The following is a 14,000-nucleotide window of genomic DNA, read 5'->3' as shown; positions in this document are numbered from 1 at the left end:
ATTTCTAAAGTGCTGTGAGTTGGGCTGAGATAGTCGTGTATGCATCAACTTCATGAAGACCCATAGAGTTCTTTGGTTGCACCCTTTCATTCGATCTTTGATAGTTGTTACTCACTAAAACTTCAAGCAACTCATAAGCTTCTTCCAGTGTCTTATTCTATAGTGCTCCTCCCGAGGCTGCATCCACCATAGTTTGCACATTCACCATCAATTCATTATAAAACGTTTGGACTTGCATCCAAACTGGCAACCCATGATGTGGACACCTCCTCAGTAATTCTTTGTATCTCTCCCAAGCCTCATCCAATGATTCCGACTCTTCCTGTAGAAATAATGTGATACCATTTCTCAGCTTTGCCGATTTTGCTGGAGGAAAGAATTTGGTCAGGAACTTCTGTGCTAAATCATTCCATGTTTTGATCGTTCCTGATAGAAGTGCCATTAACCATCCCTTTGCCTTATCCCTCAATTAAAACGGGAACATTCTCAATCTGATGGCGTCATCTGACACTCCATTTGACTTGAAAGTATCACAAATCTCCAAAAAAATTGGCTATGTGTAGATTTGGATCTTCCTTCAAATCCCCTTTAAACTGTACCGATTGCTAGATCGTCTGGATGATTGCCGGCTTTATCTCGAAGTTGTTGGCTTGTACCGCTGGTCTAGTAATGCTCGACCCACTGCCTTCAACTGTGGGAACTGAGAATTCCCTTAGTGTTCTATTTTCTACCATCTCAACAACTATGGCCTTTGGTTCAACTGTAGCCTCTCTTTCTCTGTTAAGTCTTCTAGTGGTTCTTTCAATTTCAGGATCAACAGGAACAACTGGCCGACATCTTACTCTTTGCATAAACTACAAAGAAAGAGAGAAAAAGTTGGATCACAAGCCAACCAAAAAGAACAACAACAAAAATAAACTAAAAACAATTAAACAAAGAAAAATAAAGCTCCAATCTAGCTAACACAAGAAAAATTTAATTTTAACACACAACTCAATCCTCGGCAACGGTGCCAAAAACTTGATGATTTGTAACTACATGCAATGATAGCAAGTGCACTAGTTGCACAAAGTAGTAGAGTGATGAGTGAGTATCATTCCCACGAGGATTGATTGTTAAGCACTAATTTTCCTAAGTGTTTTTCAAGTTGGAGAAACCGAAATTGTTTGGATTAATGGGAGATTAGAAAATAAACTAAAAACAAAACTTACTAAGTATTAAAAACTAATTAATGAGAGCAAGAATTTAAAGCAAGAGTAATATCAATTTAACAAAAGGTTAGGGTTTTGACTTTATTCGGACTCTATGAATGAATTTTACGGATTATGCTATTTTCACACTCACATGCACGGATTGTAAATCGAATTCTCTAAGTTGTCAAACATACCTTCTCAGGCTATGAATTCCTACTCTTCCCTATTAAACTTCTGTACCCAACAATTTGAAGAATAATAGATCCAAGTTCATTAAACTAATGGAATCCTAGATTGATTTCATTGATTCTCAAATCTATCTCTAACATTCAATACTACAATGATGAATACCCAAGAAGCTCAACATGATTCATTTCTCAATCTCATCATATTCATCAGATAAAATCAATAAAAACAGAATAACCACACAATCTGTGCAATAGAATATGAAAATAACAATAATCAATTGATTAACCCATAGAAATCTGAGTTACATCAAAACCCTAACCCAAAATGGGTTAGTTCATAACTAAATCAACACAAACAACAAGAAAAACATTAAACGTAGCAGTCAACATATAGAAATAAGAGAAAAGAAAAGATATCTCCCCTAGTTGAAGAATCCACAACGTTGAATATCAAATCTTCTCACTTTCTCAACAAAAATGTCAAATCTATTCTAAGGAAAATGAAAACCAGGCGAAACTAGATGACCCCTCTCAAAACGGCAAGGTTTTTCTTATATAGCTCGCCCAAAAGACCTAAAACTTTCCTAAAAATAAAATTGTCCGTTTTGGAGAAAACTAAAATTTGCAGACTTCGCCGCGGCGAAGAAAGAATTTCGCCACAGCGACGAGGTAAAATGGACTCTCGTGCTTAACTTCTTTCGCCATGGTGAACCTTCATGAAGAATTTTGAAATTACAGAAACGCCCTCCGCTTGCTTCTTTGCTTGAATCTTTGATCTTCGATGCTCTTCCCTGAGAACAAGCTCCATAGTGATTCACTCTGCTTCAGAACTCTCCCAAATTCTGAGATCTGCTTACTTTTGGGTCCAGAAACTCCAATTCGCTCATTATTTGCTCAAAATGTCCATTTTGGCCTGCAACACAAAATGTATAGAATTTAGTAGCAATTCAAGCATAAATGAACTAAGAAGTATCTAAAATCCAGCCAAAAAGCCTAATTAAAACAGTATAATTCTCGGATTATCACTCTCCAAGCTAAGTACTCCTTAGCTCAAAGAGTGGGGGGCTAACTGTATGGGCCCAAAATCATCTTTGAGCCTTATCAAGCCCAAGCAGGTAATTTCTACTATGTAAACCCAAGGCCATGGCCTAATTTTGGTTGGGCCTATGTCAGAATTCATGTCATGGGCCACACACGGGGCCTAAACCCAACCTCTCTCCAGTTTGTGCATCACTATTAGCCCACCTAGGGCCAGGCCCATTGGTCCATGACAATTAGGACTCTTCCTATTTGGGTTTATTCTAATTCGCCCAAGATTCTGTATCTTATATGAATTAATACTCAAATCCTACCGAGGCAAGTAAATCATGATCTTTCCTATTCACTAAACCTCTACCATTATAGACTCAAAGTCCTACTAGGATATGAAGACCCATCAACTACTATATAAGTAGAGGCCTGCACTCTCATTATTGATTCAATCTCAATACCACCTACTTGCACCCAAGCTCTTACTCCTAAGAGTTATACACCTACGCCGTAGTTCTAGTCTTCGAGTAAACTTTGGGTAACCCTTCCTTCCCTTAGCCCTCACTAAATTGCCTCATTCAGCCTTACTGACTTGAGCGTTAGAGTGCATACGGTAGATACCACACCATTGTTTACATAAGCTTCATGCTTATTTACTTTGTATGCAGGTATAGCGGATTGTCAGTGGCCTCAACCTAGTACGATCAAACCTTCTTTCCGTAACTGTAGATTTTAGCGTCTACAATTAATAAGTTTGCTCAAACTGAGAGATTTGTCTGTAATAGATGTACTCAAACTGTGAGACACTAGTGGACCTTGTAATCACCGAAAGAAAATTTGCTATTGTCAAACGGTGCTAATGGGATTTGTCGGCGAGACCATTTTAATGCTCAAATCAGATATTAAGACCCAAAAACTAATAATAATGTGGGCTAAATTTTCCTCTCAACATTAATTACTGTCATTTCCAAGTCAATGCTAAACAAAATTTCCAACAAACTAGACTCTTGTAGTGAAAATGATGGGTAAAGAAACGCTATGGTACCAACTTCACGAGACAGCATGATATTTTATGTTTCCTGAAAATGAAAGGAAAGACTACAATGTAAGACCTTGAAAACATCCTGACTTCCTATGTTTCTTTTTATGAAGTAATTAATTATTATAGCGTGAAGTAGACTTGAAGTTGGCAACTGAACAGGAAATTGCAAAGGTTTTCCAGCTGCTATGCAGTTAGCATTGCACCAGTACAGGGAAGTACCAAGAAAAAATTATATGGGACAGTCTCATAACCTTATTTAACTAACATGGTGACCATTTAATGATATAATGCCATGTATCATCACATACTATGATTTATGAATAACTATCCATCATCATTCATCAGTCACCACCACAAAAACCTAAATTCAATATTAGGTTTTATCAATCGTGTATTGTGAAGCCACTTGACTGGAAAAGCCTTATCTTTACTCTTTAAAAAGCTACTCAGTTGAATAGGAAAGTGAAACCCCGCCTGCTAACTGGTGAGAATAGTGGGCAAAGGAAATTAGAAGTCAATAGCCGAAAATTATTGGATGGAAACATAAAAAAGGTAAGAAACATCATGAACGAAGTGTTTCAGATCTGAAACCTTTGCAAAGCCACAATTTATTATAGAAAGTTATCCGATGCTACATGCACGATTATCATATATTCAAAAACTCAAAAGATTTGCTTAGAATTCCTAGGAAAAAGTAGTACTTCATGAAGTGCTCTAAGTACTTCTTTAATTTCATAAATGCTTTTTGTCATATCTCGCATCACTTGTGAACGAGAACTTACCATCAGTTTATATATATGCTTCAAATCTATTAATTTAGTAAATGGGTTTTTACTTGGAGGACTATACAATGTGCGAAGTCTAAGAGTAAATATGTGTACGTTAGATTAATAGAAGGATATCTCCTCAGACCCAATTAGAATTATGATAGATATCACAAAAACTAGCGATTAAATGGTGAGATATAATGAATTCATGATAGCTTCACCCAACTACGTGTAACTTGTTTACTCGGTTAGAATTTGTATTTATCTCATGTCACCAAGTTGTTGCACCATTATCTATTAGCGTAGGTTTAAACGTGGCTTAGAGTTTAGACAATGGAACCAGCTTTTCAGCCTAATATTTTATGTTTTTGAAATTGAAAGGAAAGACAACGATGTAAGGACCTTGGAAGAGATCTCGACTTCCTATGTATCTTTCAGGATGCATGACCCGAAGTGCGGAAATAATTAATTAGATAGCGTGAAGTAGACTTGAAGTTGCAGTTGAACAGGAAATTAAAAAGGTTTCGCCAATTGCCATGCAACACTGCATGATTAATGGGGAATGCTGCTGCCCCAACAACTGATTGGAGCCCTTCCCCTCGTCACTAAACATTTTCTGTCTTGGATTTTACTACTGAGCAAAGGGTTCCGGAATTCCTGGAGAGTGATTTGACTTCGAATCATGAATTATAGAAAAAAATTAGAATATTATCAAATATCACATCATCCATAATTCCATATTACAATAATGAATTCTTACAATTTCATAAATTTTATTTTTCTCTCACTCATCTTTATATTGTATTAATGTTTATTGATAGTTACTAAATAAGATAACTATGTATTACTCATACACTAACTAAATGTGGTACCATATAAACATATAACCGTAATATCAAGAAGGTAGCCAGATTTTTTAGTGAGTGGGTTCAAAATATCTGAGCTCATAAATTTACCATAAAATATATATTAAAGTCTCAAATCTTATAACTTAGGCTTTTCAGCATCTAGGAATTTAATTTTTCAATTTCAAACCCATTTTATTAAGCTCAACAAAAACATATTCATGATCTTTCATTAATAAAGAAAGCAAAAGCAAAAAAAAAAAAAAAAAAAAAAAAGCCCCAAACCTTAACTTAGGTTTTTCAAAAAATTTCTACGAACCTAATAAAATTCAACTCATAAACCAATAAAAACTCATCAAGTCCAACTCTAAATATCAAGCAATTAACCAATATATAAAAAATTAAACCAAATCCCCAAATCTCTACAACTTAGGGTTTCATCAATTTTTTAAACCCATTTAAAATTAACTTAATAACTAACCAAAATTTATCAAACCCAATTTAAAACAACAATTAATTAATCCACTTCTCAACATAAACAAGATAAAATCAAAACCCACATCAAAATCCAGGAATTTAATCTTCCAATTTCAAACCCATTTATTAAACTCAACAAAAACCCATAGCTCATGATTTTTCATCAATTAAGAAAGCTAAAAAAAAAAAAAAAAAAAAATTAAGCAAAATAAAGAAAAATGAGCATATCTTATCATGTAACCTTAAAAGGAATAGACTTTCTTGAGAAATCCAATGAAAAGAAAAGAAAGTATGAGAGAGAATGAGAGGAAATGAAAAAGAGAGAAAAGGTAAAAAAATGTTAATTAATTAAAATTTTTGTGGGGTCAAAATTTAAATTCCATAATATATAAGGACTATTTTGATTTTTTCCAAAAGTTGAGTGGGTTCAATTGAACTCATAATTGTGTACGAGGCTACGTGCCTACGTCATATTGTAGGCTTTCTCTAAATTACAATGTCAATGTTCGTGCCTTCTTCAATGTAATTTCGTAGCACAACCTGTGGGGTACTTGCCCTGAATTTGGGTTGATTTAACACTTCTTTAATGTCTTTTCTCGCGGAGTCTTCGATGTCAAATCAGCAACGAAGTCGTCATTGTATTAATAATAAAAGATATATATCCGTTTCCTTCTACATCAAGTCAAGTGAACTCATCGAAATAGAACGTTATAATCGCTCTAACCAATATTTAATTATTAGATTTGTTAAAGGAGGACAATTGGCATCATATAAACACATAACCATAATACTGTAGGCTTTTTCTAAATTATAATGTTAATGTCTATGCCTTCTTCAATGTAATTTCTAGCACCAACTACAAGGTACTTGCCCTGAATTTGGGTTGATTTCCCACTTTCTTTTATATCTTTCCTTGAGAGCTGTCGATGTCAAATCAATAACAAAATCAGTCATCACATTATTAACAAAAGATATATATTTGTTTCCTCTTGCATCAATACAAGTGAACTCATCGAAACAAAATGTTATCATCACTCTAACTAAGATTTGATTATTGTGGAGGTCAAAAATCACTTGGGCCCCTATTAGGCCTAGGCCAACATCTTCTATCACCAAGGCCTAAGGACACGGTCCAACTCTAGTTGGGCCAGCATCGAACTCCGTGACATGGGCCTGGATCTAGCATCCTTCTTGAATGGACTTCATCAACAGCCCACCAAAGGCCAGGCCTCCGAAACAAGGTAAGTAGGATTCTTCCTACTCAGTTCTATCCTGATCCATCCAAGATTTCATATCTCGGAATTAAGATTATTTCTGCTAATGAGGCAAGTGAATCAAGGTTTTCCTTATTCATTAGATCTCCTCCTATGTAGATTCCAAATCCTATTAGGATACGAACATCCCATAACTACTATATAAACAAGGGTCATCCCACTGTTTAGTCATTCAACATTACACTTTCTAACCCCATAGTTCTCATTCCCAAGAGCTACACTTCTTTCCATGGTCTTAGTTCCTTACTAAGCTACTGGTAACCTTTCTTTCCCTTAACACTCACTAAAAAGCCTTCATTATCCTCGCTGACTTCAGTGTCGGAGTACCTACGGTAAACACCACCTCAATGTTTATCGTTCGCTTCACATTGGTTCCTTTGTGTATGTGTGTGTGTGTGTGTGCAGGTGTAGTAGATTGCCAATGGCCTCAACCTCACAGGATTCGTCCTTCCTTTCGTAACAATAGATTTTGACATCTACAGTTTGGCGCCCACCGTGAGGCCTCTGGCAATCAACATTCCTTCAACATTCTGCTCCACAGGGAAATCAATCATGATTGAAACAATAAACAATGTTCCTACAGATCTCTCGGCAAAAATCGAGGCTTTAATGGCCATGATGTAGCAAAATTTGGATAAGGTGGCAGCACTGGAGGCCTAGAACGAAAACATCCGGGTTGAAAATTAAAATTTGCGAGAGCAGGTAAACCAGTTTTATTCACTTGACTTCACTCATGACCAGCTGCCTGGGAATTGCTTTTGCGTCCCAGTAAGCTTCATGCAAAACCTGTCAACCCCTAACCCTAGAAGCTCAAATAAAGATCCACAATCATCCCACATTCAATCGTCCTTAACGGATGGCTCAGCGTTAAACACAACTGATCCATCCTTACAAACACCTTTCCCAACTGATCCACCACTCACACTCAACCCCATTACTCAGACAATTCCAAACCAACAATTGCAGAGATCAGCCACCATAAGGAATCCTACCCAATCTACCATGACCGATAACTCGTATCAACGAACCCCATTAGGCTTGGCTCTCCCTCATGGGTTGAGCGGACAACACCATGCCCAACAAACCCACCCTGGTATAACTTATCCCCATAGCTTGAGTCATCCTCCAAGTACACCCCTGATCATCCATGCCGGCCGAAACAACCATTGGGTCACACTAGGACAGACTTAACCTGAAGGGGCGATTGAGTACCCCAGCCAAACTAGCATAGAACACATCTCCAATCCACACACTATGACATGACTCGTTCAGGAGGACCAACTGGATCCCAAGCACATAAACAAAGTGTTGACGCTCAACAATTGGCCACGGGCACCCCTCTCGAGCAGATATTGGCGAAGAAACTGGCAGATATAGAGGCCATGATGAGGCGCGTACCAAGAGTGCCCACCTGTTAGTAAATGTTAGTGCATGCCCTAGAAGCTATTTGTGTTGTCGGTTTCAAAGAATTTTGTATTGTATCTAGAGGTGGAACAAATGGGCTGGGTTAGGCGGGCCAACCCTAACCCGACCTGAAATGAAGAGGGTTGAACCCGGACCGCCAATAACGCGGGTCGGGTTCAACCCAACCCGGCAGCAACCCCTAGACAGGCCGAGTTGCAAATGGCAACCTGTCGACCCGCGGGTTGCTGTTTTGTCCTTTCTAAAGAAAAGACCGCCAACCCGCGGGTTGGCTGTTGTCAACCCGGCGGGTTGGCTATTATACAATAATGGTCAACCCACCGGGTTGACCCGCGGGTTGGCAACAGCTGACGGGTTGGCCGAAAAAAATAAAAAAAATAAAAATTTAATTTGTTTTTTCAAATTACCCCTTTACCCTTAAAATATAGCCATTTTATAGCCGTTGGAGGGGTCTTTTTCGTCATTTTTCTTTCCCATTTTTTTCTATAAATTGGCCCTAAACTCTCACATTTTTCTCACAACTCAAATTCTCTCATTCTCTCATATTCTCTAATCTCTAATCTCTCAATTATTCATTTATTCTCTTAATCTCTTTGTTATCAATTTGCTCGTATTTTAATTTTTATTAGTTTTTGCAATTTTTAATTCATATTTCCAATTTTCCAATTTTCATATTCCAATTCTCTTTCTTTAATTTTTATTTCTTCTACATCAATTTTTTTTTCAACTACAATGGATAGATATTTCTCTCCCATTAATTACAATGATGATGGAAACTACTATCCTAGTCCTAGTCCCACTGATTTTACTAACATAAATGCAGGAGGAGATTCAAATAGTCCCGCTTTTCCATTCTCAGAATCCGATACATCTCAAAATATGCCACCGATTCCAACAGCTCCCAGTGGTTCTAGAAGTCGTCCCCGTAATCGTCGTGCTCGTCCAACTTCATCTCAAGTTGAGGCAGGATCATCAACTGTCGTTGAAACCGAAGACAGACACACATCAGACGTTTGGGCGCATTTCGACAAGTTTTACGAGACATAAAATGGTGTTCAAGTTAAGAAAGCGAGATGCAAATACTGTGGAAATATTTATAAAGCTGATTCAAGTAATGGTACTAGTACTTTAAAAAGGCATGCTAATAAACATATTAATCAACATGGAAATAGAGAAAGCAATCAAACTCAAATAACTAATATGGGTACTACTTGGCGTTATAATTCTAATGTATATAGGGAACAATTAGCTTTATATATTACTGCAACTGATCAACCTATTAATATGGCTGAAGATAAATATTTTGAAAGATTTGTTCAAAATTTATTTTTTCCAGGATTTAAAAGTTATTCTAAAACTGCAACTAAAAATGATTTAATAAAATTGTTTAGAAAAATTAAATTAGAATTAAAAAATAAAATACATACTTGTCATGTTAGTGTGGCTCTAACGGCTGATATTTGGAGTGGTAGAGCTAAACAAGATTATATTTGTGTGACTAGTCATTATTTTGATAATGAATGTAAATTAAATAAATCTTTATTAGGATTTAGATTAATGGATGTTGATCATAGTGGTCAACAAATTTATAATAAAATTGTTGAAGTTTTAGAAGATTATGATATTGTTAGTAAAGTGATAAGTTTAACTTTAGATAATGCAAGTTCTAATAGTAAAGCTATAGATTATTTTCAAAGTAACTATCCTTTATATAACAATTTGAAGTTTTTTCACCAATGTTGTGCATGCCATGTTATTAATTTACTTGTGAAAAGTGGTATGAAAACAATTAAAGAAAATATTAATAGAATTAGGATTGTTTAGCTTGGATTACTAGTAGTAATAAAAGAAATGCTGAATTTCAAGACTTTTGTATAAAATTAAATATTTCTCCTTTAACTTTTGTTTTAGATATGCCTGTTAGATGGAATAGTACTTATTTAATGCTTGATTCATGTTTACCTTATGCTAATATAATTAGTTATTTTATAGCAAATAATAGAGGTCCTAATTATTTGGTAGAAAATGATTGGCAAATAGCTAAAGTATTTCATTCTTTTCTTAAAATAGAGGTCCTAATTAGTGATCATAGCCAGTTATTATTGGCCTGCCATGAGAGCTGATTCAGTAGCCTATGTCAAAGGGTGTGATAGTTGCCAAAGGTTTGCCATTGTCTCACACCTCCCTCCTGAAAAACTTAATTCCATCCCTACTCCCTGGCCATTTATGAAGTGGGGTATGGACACAGTCGGTAAACTCCCAACCACACCAGGACAACGAGTATACATGCTAGCGTTCATCGACTACTTCACAAAGTTGATAAAAGCTGAGGCATTCGCCCAGGTGCGATACAGAGAAGTGTAGGGATTCATATAGAAGAATGTGATATGTAAGTTCAGCCATACCAAAGAAGTTAGTAACTGATAATGGGTCCCAGATCATTAGTTTAGGGTTCAAGGACTTCTATGATACATGGGGTATCAAGCTTAGCTTCTCAACACCCTACAATCCTCAATTAAATGGGTAGGTAGAGTCTTCCAACAAAACAGTGATTCAGACTCTCAAGAAACACCTCTAGAAAGCCAAGAGATTCTTGGCAGATGAACTACCTGGAGTATTATGGTCCTACCGAACCACAGCCCACTCATCCACCAAAGAGACACCCTTTTGACTAATATACGGCTCTGAGGCAGTCATCCTGGCCGGGGTGTCCATCCATTTAAGTAGTCTCCAATGGACAGATTAGCAAACCAACAATGAGAATCTTTGTCACAACCTAGATACCATTGATGAATTGAGGGAGCAGGTTTACATCAGGAACGCCATCTATCAGTAATAAGTCGCTTGGCACTATAACCAAAATGTCTGAGTGAGAACTTTCAAAGAAGGAGATTGGGTGCTTCAAAATTTTTTTCAAAACACCAGAAAAGTCAACACTGGGAAGCTCAACCCCAATTGGGAAAACCCATACAAGATAACCAAAGCAATGGACAAAGATGCCTACAGGCTCCAAACTCCAAAAGGTAAAGAAATCAACAACAGTTGGAATACCATCTATCTCAAACGGTACTACTTTTGTCAATCTAATTTTATGTTCCCTTTTTGTTTTATTTGTTTAAAAAAAAAAAAAAAAAAAAAAAGGTGAGAGGGCCTTTCCACCTCTTCTCCAGTCAACCACCCTTTCGGCCAGTATCAATAAAAGTACTATTTGGCAAACAAATCTTTTCAACTATAATCAATTGATTTACATTGACTCGATCGCGAGGCCTGAATTACATCGACAGTCGATCACGCCGACAAGGCCTTAGTACTTAGCATCTACAAAGTTTTTCAAACTTCAACGAATTTACACTGACAGTCGATCACACTGATAATCCGTGAATTATATAGTTTTCATTAGACCTTTTTTGTCGAATTTCAGGTACTTTCTAGTGCATTTTGACCTGAATTGTTGCTTAATTCTTTACTTTTCGTGTTTCAGGTTAAAATGGACATTTTAAGCAAATAAGGACAAAATTTGATATTTTTGACTCAGAAATTAGCGGATCTCAGAAGATAGGAGAGTTCCGGAGTAGGATAAAGCACGATGAAGCTTGTTCCCAATGGAGAGCACCGAGAATCGAAGAATCAAACGAAGAAGCAAGCAGAGTGGCAGTTCTGTAATTTCAGAACTTTTCAAGAAGCTTTGCCCCGGCGAAGGAATTGTCTTTGCCGTGGCGAAGTAAGCCAGGGACGAGCGTGTCTGCTTCATTCTTCGCCGCGGCGACAGTCATTATTTTCAATTTTGTTAAACGCACAGTTTCGTTTTGTGCGTGTTTTAGCTGGGTTATTAGGACGAAGTATAAAAGAAAAACTTAGCCTTTTGCCCAGGGGTCTTCAGCTGTTTAGGGTTAGCTGCTTTTACATTTTTTTCTTAGTAAACTTTAAGCGATTTGGGTTGTTAAAGGGAGAAGATTCGATTCTAACTAAAGGATTCATCTTTTGGGGAGATTTCTTATCTTATACCTCAGTTTCATTATGTTGAACTTGATTATTTCCGTTTTTCGTTTTTGTATTATTGATTTAGCTATGACCTAATCTTTTATGGGTTAGGGTTTTGATTGTAGTTTGGATTTTTAATGGGTTAAGTGTTTGATTGTTTTATTTTCATATGAATATGCTTTGGTTGTGTGTTTACTCTGAATTTTAATGTTGTATGTGATGAACATGATGAGATTGAGAAATAATTCATGTTAGGCTTCTTGGATAATCACCATTATAGTATTGGATGCTAGAGATAGATTCAAGAATTAATGAAATCATTGTAGGATTCTTTTGCTTAATGAGTTTGGAATTGTTAATCTTCAATTTGTTGGGTGCGGAAGGTTAATAAGAATGAATAGAAAAACATAGCCCGAGAGGGTATGTTTAACACCTTAGTGAGTTCGATTTACAACCATTGCATATGAATGTGAATGTAGTGTAATTTTCAGGTTTAACCCATAAAATCCAAATGAAGTGAAAACCCTACCCGCTTTTATTGAATTGATATTCGGTGTTTTCATATTGCTTCCTCAATTAAAATTTTAGTTTAAAATTCATTGTTAGTTTAATTAGAATTAGCTCCCATCAATCCAAAGTAATCGATTGCTTCAACTTGATAACATTAGGAAACTCAGTGCTTTGCTAACAATCCTCGTGGGAACGATACTCTGCTTATCATTTTATTACTTTGTGCGACTAGTATACTTGCTACATTTGCATGTTGTAAGAAACACGCATCAAGTTTTTGGCGCCGTTGCTGGGGATTGTTTTAAGTTAACATTGAGTTTTTCTTTAAGTTTAGCTAGATTGAAGTTTTAATTTTTGTTTTTAATTTTTATTAGAATTGTGATCTCACTTTCCTTCACTTGTGTTCGTTCAGTTTATGCGAAGAGCAAGACGTCAACCAGTGGTTCCTGTTGACCTTGAGCTTGAGAGGACCGTGAGAAGACGTAACAGAGAGAGAAGAGAAAGAGAGAATCTTACTTTAGAATCTGAAGAAGTAGTTGTTGAAATGGCTGAACAAGAAAACAAGACACTGAGGGAATTTTCAGTTCCCACAGTGAATGGAAGTGGGTCAAGTATTAGTAGACCTACAGTACAAGCAAACAACTTCGAGATCAAGCCGGCAATCATCCAGATGATCAAGCAGTCGGTTAGATTCAACGGTGATTTGAAGGAAGATCCGAATCAGCTCATTGCAAATTTCCTGGAAATTTGTGACACCTTCAAGTCAAATGGAGTGTCGGATGATGCTATTAGGCTGAGGTTATTCCCATTTTCATTGGGAGATAAAGCAAAGGGGTGGTTAATGGCATTACCACTGGGAACAATAACAACGTGGAATGATCTGGCACAGAAATTCCTGACCAAGTTCTTTTCTCCAGCTAAATCAGCGAAATTGAGAAATGATATCACATCATTTCTACAAGATGATGTCGAGTCATTGTACGAGGCTTGGGAGAGATACAAGGAGTTAATGAGGAAGTGTCCACATCATGGTTTTCCAGTTTGGCTTTATGTCCAAACTTTTTACAATGGTTTGATTGGTAATGTGCATACCATGGTGGATGCAGCTTCAGGAGGGGCCTTGCAGAATAAGACACCAGAGGAGGCGTATGAGTTGCTTGAGGTTTTGGCAAGCAACAACTATCAAAGACCAAATGAGAGAGTTACAACAAGGGAATCTTCGGGTCTTCATGAAGTTGATGCCTTCACAGCCATCTCAGCCCAACTCACTGC

At 36.8% G+C, this 14,000-nt stretch overlaps 2 non-coding genes across 2 annotated transcripts; one reads left to right on the top strand and one right to left on the bottom strand.

The window, feature by feature from the left end:
• The first annotated feature begins 248 nt into the window (after positions 1-248).
• LOC116130420 lies at positions 249-355 on the top strand. The gene has a single exon (XR_004128045.1). It is a non-coding gene; the product is annotated as a small nucleolar RNA R71 (small nucleolar RNA).
• A 13,301-nt stretch (positions 356-13,656) lies between these two features.
• LOC116130406 lies at positions 13,657-13,763 on the bottom strand. The gene has a single exon (XR_004128042.1). It is a non-coding gene; the product is annotated as a small nucleolar RNA R71 (small nucleolar RNA).
• Between the last annotated feature and the right edge of the window lie 237 nt (positions 13,764-14,000).

This window comes from Pistacia vera, unplaced genomic scaffold (genome assembly GCF_008641045.1).
Source record: "Pistacia vera cultivar Batoury unplaced genomic scaffold, PisVer_v2 Contig106, whole genome shotgun sequence".
In the NCBI taxonomy this organism is placed as follows: domain Eukaryota; kingdom Viridiplantae; phylum Streptophyta; class Magnoliopsida; order Sapindales; family Anacardiaceae; genus Pistacia; species Pistacia vera.
This window is presented reverse-complemented; position numbering and strand designations above follow the sequence as displayed.